The sequence below is a fragment of the Dipodomys ordii genome, unplaced genomic scaffold (genome assembly GCF_000151885.1).
Source record: "Dipodomys ordii isolate 6190 unplaced genomic scaffold, Dord_2.0 Scaffold152, whole genome shotgun sequence".
NCBI lineage: Eukaryota > Metazoa > Chordata > Mammalia > Rodentia > Heteromyidae > Dipodomys > Dipodomys ordii.
The window spans coordinates 277965-289268 of NW_012267368.1; positions in this window are offsets into that span (position 1 = coordinate 277965).

The window sequence follows — 11304 nt, forward strand, 5'->3', positions numbered from 1 at the left end:
TTTGAACTTGTCCCCATACCAAAGAGACTTTCAGGACCAGGGTTCAAGTAGCCTTTGATCGAAGTGTTTGAGACTTGGGGATTCTGCCCTACTGGGTAAGGCAGATAATTTTCTGTTGAAATGCACTGGTTTCCTTTCAGCTATTTGTAGTTCACTTCAGCTGCAAAGGAATGTGTGGGATATGGCTGGTCTTGAAGAAGCAATAATGTGCCACCAGCCAACAAGTAGGCACTGTTGAATGAAGAGTGACAGCACTTGTCCAGAAGGAAAGCCTAGAGGTTGGAACTTTAGAATACTAAGAGGAGCTGTTTGAACTGGCTGTTTTTGCTCATGGTTGGATTTCTGATGCCAATCATATATCCTGATGAGGGGCAAGAGTTGGTATTTTATCTGCATTTCTTTAAATGCTTATTAATTAATCTTATGGCTAGTTGATAAGGCTTACCCAATCAAACCTCCAATTAAAACATATTGCTTGACATCTATTAAATGGTGTTCTTGTCATTTATTAGGAACAGAATCTGGAAGATAGGCCATATTGGGCCTAGAGATAAGCACATCCTGCAGTGAGCCAGAGGCCAGCAAGTATCAGGTGTGCAGGCATGCAGGTGTCAGGTGTGCAGGTGTCAGGCGTGCAGGTGTCAGGTATGCAGGTGTCAGGTATGCAGGTGTCAGGTGTGCAGGCATGAAAGTGTAGGTGTCAGGCGTGCAGGCATGCAGGTGGCAGGTGTGCAGGTGTCAGGTGTGCAGGTGTCAGGAGTGCAGGTGTCAGGCGTGCAGGTGTCAGCTGTGCAGGTGTCAGGTGTGCAGCTGTCAGGTATGCAGGTGTCAGGTGTGCAGGCATGAAGGTGTGCAGGTGCGCAGGCGTGAAGGTGTGCAGGTGTCAGGTGTGCAGGCATGCAGGTGTCAGGTGTGCAGGTGTCAGGCGTGCAGGTGTCAGGTGTGCAGGTGTCAGGCGTGCAGGTGTCAGGTGTGCAGGTGTCAGGTGTGCAGGTGTCAGGCGTGCAGGTGTCAGGTGTGCAGGTGTCAGGTGTGTCAGGTGTGCAGGTGTCAGGTATGCAGGCGTGCAGGTGTCAGGTAAGCATGTGTGCAGGTGGCAAGTGGCAGGTGTGCAGGTGTCAGGTATGCAGGTGTCAGGTGTGCAGGTTTCAGGTGTGTCAGGTGTCAGGTATGCAGGTGTCAGGTGTCAGGTGTGCATGTGTGCAGGTGTCAGGTAAGCATGTGTGCAGGTGTCAGGTGTGCAGGTGGCAGGCATGCAGGCCTACAGGTGTGATCTGAGGAGGAAGCTGTGGGCCCAGCACTTCTGGTCACATCCATTCTCACTGTGGAAACTTCTCCTTCCATTTCAACAGCTTCCCCATTCCATAAACAAATGCAGCCGCTCTCCTTCCCACACACTGGCTTTGAGGCTCCCTGAAGACCAGGGAGGTTTCCGGGTGTCGGGAACAGCTGCCCTGTGGCGGGCGGCTCCTGGGTCCTGTGGCATCACTCACAGCAACGGGATGTGAGTCTGACTCCACTCCTGGGGTGGGGGTGGGGTGGGGAGTGCAGTCCTGCGGCTCCGCCCTCCAAGGCTCTTCATGGAATGTGGGCTTTCTGCTGTCACTTCACAACCAACTGCCCAGACCCAGAGGTAAAGGAGCTCCCTCGTTCACCTGGCTGCCTCTTTGAAACGAGGGAAGGACAATTCCGAGGAAAACCAAAACTGTTCATTATTATCATTCCAGTCCCTCTCCAGGAGAAATGAAAGTAAAATGCCTTGGCGAATTATTCTTCCCTTTCATCAGGTACTGTGGAGCGCACAGTATGGATTTAGGAAAGATGAAGGAAACCTGAGAAACGCATCTGCTCTACAGCTCCCAGAAAATCCTCTGCTCCACCTCCCAGGTTTAAGAATTCAGTAGGCTTCACCCTGAGATGAGAAAAAGATACAGAGACAGACAGACAGACAGACAGAAAGCATGCTGAGAATTAAAGGTCAAGGATTCAGACTTCTCCACAGAAGAAATTTGTGATGACCCTTAAGAACTTCAGTGGGTCTCTTGCAAAAGTGGAGAGCCATCCTGTTTGTCCTTAAACCTAATTAAATATCACCACTTCCTGTCCAGTCCTCTTCCTACCCCAAATATTCTAACTCATTTCACACCTGAGATTTTTTTTCCTCCTGAGCTGCTGTTTTTAAGTCATTTTAAGAACTTGACATTAAAATATAGTTACATGATGGAGAAATACTTTTAAAACTTGCTCAGTAGGAATTTTTTTTAATAGTGAGGTTTCCAAAATTGCACACTTCAAAGGATGATTTTCTGAGCTGTGTGTAACTGAATAGCCCCATCAGTCACCTGACAAAATGACATGAACTCTTTCAGCCCCTCCCCTGGGTAGCTACCATTTAGGAATAAATGAATGGATTATACCTCATACAACCATATTTTAAAACAGTATATATTAACAAGCAAGGCTGTTGAGTAGTCTTTGGTTTGTGAGATTATAGTCACGGTGACTAGAATACAGAAGATTCTCATTTTTATAGAAAAGAAAAGGCCAAATGGGGAATCTGCCTCCAGGATTGCTTAAAAAAATTCAGACCACAGATCAATGCAGACCGTGATCAAGGTCCCGAGCCTGGTTTCCATACAGCAGGAATTGGACTCCTGGTCCCCCATGCTTTCCTGCTGCTGCCAGATGTGTCTGTCCAGTCGTTTTTCATTTCCTCTGTCCATTACCTGCTGGCACACCACTGCCACCTCGTGGTTCTTGGTGGTCATTGCTATTTATGCAGAAAGGCCAGAATGGGAAAAACCTCAATTAATTTCTCTTTAAAACTCATTAAGAATCTATCATGGGCTAGGAGTGTGGCTGAGTGGTAGAGTGCTTGCCTTGCATATATGAAGCTCTGGTCTCCGTTCCTCAATACCACATACGCAGAAAAAGCCAGAAGTAGCAATGTGGCTAAGTGGTAGAGAGCTAGCCTAGAGCAAAAAAAGAAAAGAAAAGAAAACCTCTAGCCCCAGGACTGTCAGAAAAAAAAAAGAAAAAAGGGAGGGAGGGAGGAAGGAATGGAGGGAGGGAAGGAAGAAAGAAAAAGAAAAAAGGAAAGAGAAAGAACAAAGATGCAATCCAACATTCTGCTCAGAATTGCATTTGTGCTATCTTCTTTAATCATCACAGCACTATGAACTGGGCATTTTTGTCCATGAAGAGAGAAGGCTGAGAGATGAATTCTAAGATTTTACACAGCTTTGTTCCAGGTGGCATGGCTGGAGCTTGTCCTTCCCTCCATCCGGCCCGATGTCTGTCTTTCCCTCCATCCAGTCCGATGTCCTGTCTTGCAGCTTTGGTCTCCTGATGCCTGTGCAACCCTTTCTGACCTGAGCTGTTCCCAGGTTGCAGCAGCAAACCCAAGGTCACCAGGAAGACACACCCACAAACATCTTTGCAAGGCCAGGTAAGGGAGAGAGAGCAGGCGCATTTCCACTATGAAACCAGCAGTCAGTACAGCTCATGCCTAGAAGCCGCTTGGGCTGCACCGTAGCTGTGAGTCATCACTGAGCAGGAAAACTAAGAGATGGAACAAAACTGGAGCTGCTGATGGGCCTGTTGGGGATGGAGGGATGGCATGCCAATGCCAACCGTGTTTGAAGCCAGCTCCTGAGTTTTGGTTTGTCCTGTGGACCAGCCCCAGTCAGAGATAGGTTTTCTGTCTTGGGCTGAAAAGTCTGACTGGTCCCAAGGGCTGCCCTTCTGAGCCTTCTTCCCTGTCCACCAGCAACAAGTAAGTATTTGCATGGTGTTCCTGCTCCCAGGACACAGCTGGTTTCCTGCACCTACTCTTTTCTTCTTGTAGTGAAAGACTTAGTAAGAGCCTCATTGGAAAATATTTATGATGTTAAAATCAAGTGTGCACGTAAGTTACAATGTAAAAGGAACTCCAGCATCTTTTATTTCTTGTTGTAAGTACCAGCCTCTCAAGTGCAGTTGGGAAGCTGACCATCAAAAGCAATCATTCTTTCAGAGTCTTGGGGCTGGTGACAGCGCCGCTATCTACCCCGAGTTCGCATGTTGTTATGGCTTGGAGGAAGACAGTGGATTTTGCCAAGAGAGACACACACTTTCGGGACTGTCACACGTTCATTCAAGTCAAGGTAAAGACACACAAATACATTGGGAAAAGTAGCCCTTCAAAACATTTTTTTAATGATTAATGCAGCCAGGTGCTGGTGTGTCTGAGACGCAGACTCGCGTGACCCCCGCCTGAGGATTCATGTGCTGTGTAAGGTTTATGTGCGCTGGTGAACAAGGAGAAAGCTCCTCCATAGTCCTGGCAGTGCTTGGGATACCCAGCTGCAGCCTCCAGGGAAGGAGAAAACTCCTTCCAAGTCTGGGCACTGGTCAGGAAGTCCTGACCACAAGCTTGGAGGAAGGCACCAGATGTGCTCTTCATACCCCCCCTACCCCCGCCGCCACCTTCCAGTGGCACCATACACACATAAACACATCAGCCATCCCTCTAGACTTCCCCTAGGTAAACGTTTGTGCCTTGTATGTCTCTTGTAACCTTTTGGTCTTACATATCCCCTGTAACCTTTTGGCCACATATATCTCCTGTAAACCTATGGCCTTGGGAAACTGCCACGTGCTCACCGTAAGATTTACTTTCTTTGTGTGTATGCCATATATAAGTCCTTAGTGTTCCTAATAAGTTTTGTCTCTACCTGCATGGTGTAGTCCACTCTGCCTACCAGACACTGCGTTCCCAGGTCTCACTGTGTGAATAGCAACACTGATGGCTCACGCCTGTCAACCTAGCTCCTCAGAAGGCTGAGATCTAAGCATCATGGCTCAAAGCCAGTCCTAGTAGGAAAGTCTGTAAGACTGTCATTTCCAATTAACCACCAAAAAAATTGGAAGTGGAGCTGTGGCTAAAGTGGAAGAGGGCTAGCCTTGAGCAGAAAACAGCTCAAGACAGTGCCCAGGTCATGAGCCATGAGTTCAAGCTCCACACAAAAAGAAATAAAAAAAAAATAAAGATGAGTGCTTATTCTGGAATGATGGGGAAAATGTATTTCTTCTAAAAGTATCCCTTTCTTAACATTCCAAAGAAGAAAATTGTTACGTGACATTTTCAGATTACTTCTTAGGAGGTAAAGTACTTACGATTTCAATAATAATATCAATAACTTCAGCACCCTTCCCCAAGTAACACTGTGCTTATTGTTTATAATAATATCAATAACTTCAGCACCCTTCCCCAAGTAACACTGTGCTTATTGTTTATAATAATATCAGTAACTTCAGCACCCTTCCCCAAGTAACACTGTGCTTATTGTTTATTTTCCAGATGTCACTCAATGTGCTTTTCCAGGCTGTTTGCTGGTTGCACTGAGGGTGGGGTCTGGAGATGATCACTGCCTGAAGCAATGCTCAGGGCCCAGCACAGACCGTCCACCAGCGCTGCTTTAGCTGCAGCAAAGGAGCTGCTGTTCTCCTCTGTTTCTCCTTGAGGCTGTCATATTACTAGGAGAAAAATGATTTGCAAGTAATATACACAGTCACAAACAGGCACTGGAGTTAAATACTGCTGCTTTCTCTGGTTATTTTGGCCAGAATAGTGAATTCCCCTTCCAGATTCTCTCTCAAGCTTCCTGCCAGACAAGTTCAATGGATGTTATTGGCCACCTGTAAGATAAAGATCGATAATGTTGGCCCACAAGGGGAGAGTAGATTTCTCTCTACTTTGAGCCAAAGAGATTTGAAAATATGCAAACTTTAAGTGTGTGCTCTGTATTATGAGGGTATCAGAAATGATCGACCTGATCAGATGACAGAGAATTTTACCACGCTGTTTTCTTTCACTACTGGGAACTTACTTTTCCTGGAGCAGCTGATTCTTGTTTTCCCCAGATTTCATGTTTGTGGATCTGCCTACTCAATAACATTTATTTGTAAACCTACAATCAGTATTTCTAGAGCTTTCCTGGTTATTCCTGAGTGTTCACAGAGGTAAAAGTTAAACAAGGCAATATTCTGCTTTCCCGTTCTTACTATGTAAATGAGAAAAAATTCCCAGTCTATTTAGTCCCCCCCCCATATCGTTGGTAATTTAAATGTTTAAAATGTCCCCAATTCTAAGGTGCTGTCCTAAACTGCTACAAAAGGCAGTGATATGGCTAATGAAGAAAGTATGAGTGTGAGCTGAGCGTCATTGGGCAGGAACTCTAGTCCTGCTGGCTATGATTTCAAAGGTAACAAACCAGCAATAAGCTGTAAGTTGTCTTTTAGTAGAAACACACATAAAAGAAAGGAATCCACTATTTACTTGGGAAAAAATAGGGCCAGAGACATTTAGGAACTTAATCCTGTATTTCCCTGAGGAACAAAGTTGAGTGTCTACCACAAAGAGTTAGGGGGGACTTTGAAGAATATGAGGACTGCAGATAATAAAAACCAAAGTCAGATGCTACTGGCTCATACCTGTAATCCTAGCTACTCAGGAGGCTGAGATCTGAGGATTGAGGTTCTAAGCCAGCCAGGCAGGAAAGTCCATGAGACTCATCTCCAGTTAACTACCAAAAAGAAACAGGTAGAGTCATGGCTCCAGTGGTAGAGTGCTAGCCTTGAACAAAGAAGCTCAGGGACAGTGCCCTGAGTTCAAGGACCAGAACACACACAAAAAACACACTAGTTCACAGTAAAACTGGTATGTGTGAAAGTACATAGAACAAATCCTCGCATATTATAAAATGTTCATGTAATATGTTTGCACAAAGAAATTCCCCAGATATAGCTTTTGTGATACTATTGTAAGAAATAAATATCTCCAGTATTAATATATCCCTACATTTCTACCCACATCATTGCACAAAACTTTTTCTCAGGATGTGATACATAAACATAATATATTCTAGCTCTTCTTTGGAAATATCAGTAGGAGAGTATTCAAAAATAAATAAAACACATGATGGATTATTACATAGCTATGAATATTCCTGTTTGTGTAGAAAATGTAATATAATACTGTACAATGAAAATTACAGTATGTGTATCATAAGATTATAATTTTAATTGTATATAAATATTGAAAATAATGGCTGAGGGCTGAGAGGGTGGCTCAGTGGTAGAGTGCTTGCCTTGCATGCATGAGGCCCTGGGTTCAATTCCTCAGCACCACATAAGCAAAAAAAAAAAAAAAAAGCTGAAAGTGGCACTGTGGCTCAAGTGGTAGAGTGCTAGTCTTGAGCTGAAGAGCTGAGGGACAGCGCCCAGACCCAGAGTTCAGGCCCCACGACTGGACCCAAAAAAGAAAAGAATGGCTGAAGATGTAGCCCAGTGGTAGAGAGCTAGCATGAACACAACTCTACCTTTAACCTCCCAAACAACAAGCAAACATATAAAACCCCTGCAAATATATTGAGAAGAGAATCCTATAACATTTGAAATTGTACATCTCAGCTATGACATTAAAGATCATTTTTCTTGTATTATATTGAATTTTCTAAATTTCCTATAGACATATTGCATAGTAAAAATCTAGCATTACTTCTGATTTTTATAAAATGCAAATCTAGAAAATATTCACACTTGTTTTTACATTCAAAAGCTATATTTTTGTATCATTTGTTATCACAAATAAACATTTTTTGTTGGTATTTTGAGATGGATTCTCACTATACACTCAGGCTGGCCTTGAACTCACAATCTTCCTTCCTCAGTCTCCCTAGGGCTGTCAAAGAATGACTGTTTCTTCAAGCTTTCCAAAATCTGAGTGAAATTCAAGTTCTGGTCAAGTCTGCTGCACAACCAGAAAGAACCAGATTCGTGGCTTCTGTGGTTTCTGTGGAGAGAACCCGGCCTCCGGAGGGGAGAGCATGGGGGAGCATGGCCTGGATGCTGGTGGCTCATGCCTGCAATCCCAGCTCATCTGGAGGCTGAGATCTGAGGGCGATGGTTCAAAGCCAGCTGGGAAAGTCAAATCCATTCGACCCTTCTCTCTGATGAACCAGCAAAGGGCCAGGCGTGGGAATGTGGCTCAAGCGGTAGAGCGCCAGTCTTTAGCAAGAATAACAAGCAACAGCATGAGGCTCCAAGTTCAATCCCCAGTCCTGGCCTAATACATAAATAAGTACATAAATGAGACATAGATCATGCGAGCCTTAGGAAGAATGAAGAGAGAAATGTGCTAGGTAATGATTAAAAAGTATATATATATATATATATATATATATATTAAAAGGGACATCTATGCATAGATATGAAAACATACATAATTTCTAAGATGATTAAAAAGGAGATGTATCTACATGTCTACATCGGTTTACTATGTACCCGTATGTACTGGAGAGAGAGTTTTGCAGCATGCATGACTTTGGTAATAAAGTCACTTTTCTTTCTGGATAGGATGAGGTCTGGGAACAAAGGAGACATTTCCTGAGAAGCCACTGCACAGTTTGATCAACTTTCATCCCGAACGCAAACCGCAAACCCTGCGGAGGGTGACCCAGTGATCTGAGCATCTGTGCTCAACCCCTCCCCCAGGGGAACTAGTCCGCAGGGGCGCATGGTCCCCAGCTCCGGGGGGAGGGGGGGGTAAATGGAGCTGAGCCGGACTGGTGCCGACATCTGGGCTGGGGCCAGGCGCTTCCCAGCCCTGGCCGCAGGCTTGGTGTCGGGGAGCACCGGTTCCTCTCCAGCCACGCTTCCCGCGCGCCCGCTCCTCTCCCACGGGCCAGGGGGTCCGCACGTCCTGTAACCCCCAGGCACGGAGCGTAGTTTTGGTTCCCGGGGCGGAGGGGAGAGTCCGGGACGGAGCACTGGGCCACCACGAACCCCCTGTCTCGCTGGAAACAGCCGAGCCCCAGCGCCACCTTTCCTGCTGGCCTAGGACGCAGGGTCGAGACAGCCTGACCCTTCCTTCTGTTCACCCAGCACGTTGCCACCCGGCTTGGCTTAATTTTTTTCTTTTTTGGGGGGTTAGCTGACTTGGAGCTTGAACTCAGAGCCTGGGTGCTGCCCCTGGGCTTGTTTTGCTGAAGGCTAGCACAGTACCATTTGAGCCACTGCTCCACTTTTGGCTTTTTTTCCCCCATAGTCAATTGAAGTCAGCCTGGCTGACTTGTGTTTCCTTTGCCCCGCACTGTATTGACTTCTCTACACATATTTTAGGGTCACAGTCTTGAAAAGGCCTGCCACTGAGTTCTGTCACCAAACACATTGAAAATAAACACTGTCCCTGTTTTGGTTGGACTTAAAATTCTTTCTTATTACCTTTTTGTAACTATCATGCCCATACACATCCCTTCAGTCGTGATGATCATGATGATAAGGGTTTAAACCCAGAGCATGGAGCTTGCTACACTGGTACTCTACCACTAAGCCACTTGGCCAGCCCTGTTTTTTGCTGGTCATGTTTAGGAGAGTGTCTCATTTCCCCATCAGGTGAGCACCTGAGCAGCATTCAGCCCTGCATTAAGGCATCCTGTCCTCTCTGGGATGGCAGGTGTATGCTTCTACATCCAGCTTCCCTCTGTGCAGATAAGTTCTTGAGGACTTTTCTGCCCAGAGATTGATCCTCTCAATCTCAGTTTTCCACAGGTGTGTACCATTTCACTCAGATACAGGCTCATACCTATAATCTTAGCTACTCAGGAAACTGAGGTCTGAGGATTGCAGTTCAAACCTAGCCCAGGTTAAATATGTCTGTGAGACTCTTAACTCCAATAAAACTACTCAGAAAAGCTAGAAGTGGCACTGTGGCTCATATATAAAGCAAAGCACCAGCCTTGAGCACAAAGAGGCTCAGCATCAGCACCCAGGCCCTGAGTTCAAGCCTCAGGACAAGGGGGGGGGGGAGGAGGGAAAGAGAGAAGAAGGGGGGGGGAAATGTGCTTGTAAATGTAAGCAAATGCAGAGAATGGAGAGGAATGTAACTGTTGTTTACATTCACTGGAAACAGTGACAGAGCGCTTCCACCATGAAGAATTCCAAAGCAAAGACTGGCGCTGAGCTTAACCTTTAGAAATGAAGTCCAGTGGCTGCCTCTGCTTCCAAGGCTGAGTCTACTGAGACAGCTTTTCTGTGCGCCACAGGCACTAAACAGCTGGAGTTGTTTCCGTAGCATGCATGTATCACTTAGAGGAAAGAGTGATTGCAGGTTTTGACAACGTGTCTTGGCCAGATTTGTGGATCAGTTACCAAGTGCCACCCAGGGCTGCCACAGGGGCACCATGGCAGACATCTGAAAGCATCACCCTTCAAATGAAGCCAAAGTCCAGCACAGCACCTCAAGCCTGTAATCCTACCCACTCAGGAGTGAAATCTGAGGGCCACCCATCATGGGCAGGGAAGTCTGTAAGATTCACATCTCCGGTTGACTAGCAAAAAGCCAGAAGTGGAGTTGTGGTTCAGGTGATAGAGTGCCAGCCTTGAGCAAAATAGCCATGTGAGAGCTCACGGTTCTGAGTTCAAGCCCCAGTACTGGTGCGTGCACGCACACACACACACACACACACACACACAGAGAGGAGGAATTATACTGTAAGATTGAGGAATCTTTTGCTGTCATTCACATGCTTGGTTCTACACCCCCCAAATAATTCACATGAAGACAGATACCGGTGGCTCATGCTGCTCAGGAGTGTGAGTTCTGAGGCTGTAGCTGTAGTATAAAACCAAATCTGAGAGAAACTTATCACCAATTAACCAGCAAAAAGCTGGACGTGGAGGTGTGGCTCAAGTGTTAGAGCCAATCAAGAGCACCATGCCCTGAATTCAGGCCCCAGTACTGGAACAACAAAAAAAAGGGGGGGAGGGCAAATTTAGTGGGATGGAATGGACGTGTACTTGTTATCATGGGTCTGGTAGGAAATAGGACCTCAAAGGTACCCACTATGAAGAAAGGGAACAAAGGGATATACAAGAAACAAAGCACAGAGGGACAGGAAATGCGTGGCTGAGACCAAGCTGGACTATGGAGATGGTTTTCTGGTGGTTTATTGGAGATAAGAGTCTCACAGACTTTCCTGCCCCCGGCTGGCTTTGAACTGCAATTCTCAGATCTCAGCCTCCTGAGTAGCTAGGATAACAGGTGTGAGCCACTAGTACCTGGCTACATTTTCTTCTAGGGATAATTTTCTTCCCCTGCATGGCTATTGTGGAAATGCCACACAATGGAGATGCTCGACGTCTCTTCCCAGTGCTGTGTTCAGTGAGGACGGCGGGTAGATTAACATCACTCGTGTCTATAGCCCATGGGAAAAGGAATAGGCTGGACACGATCATGGACAGGGGAGGACGGCGAGGAGGGTG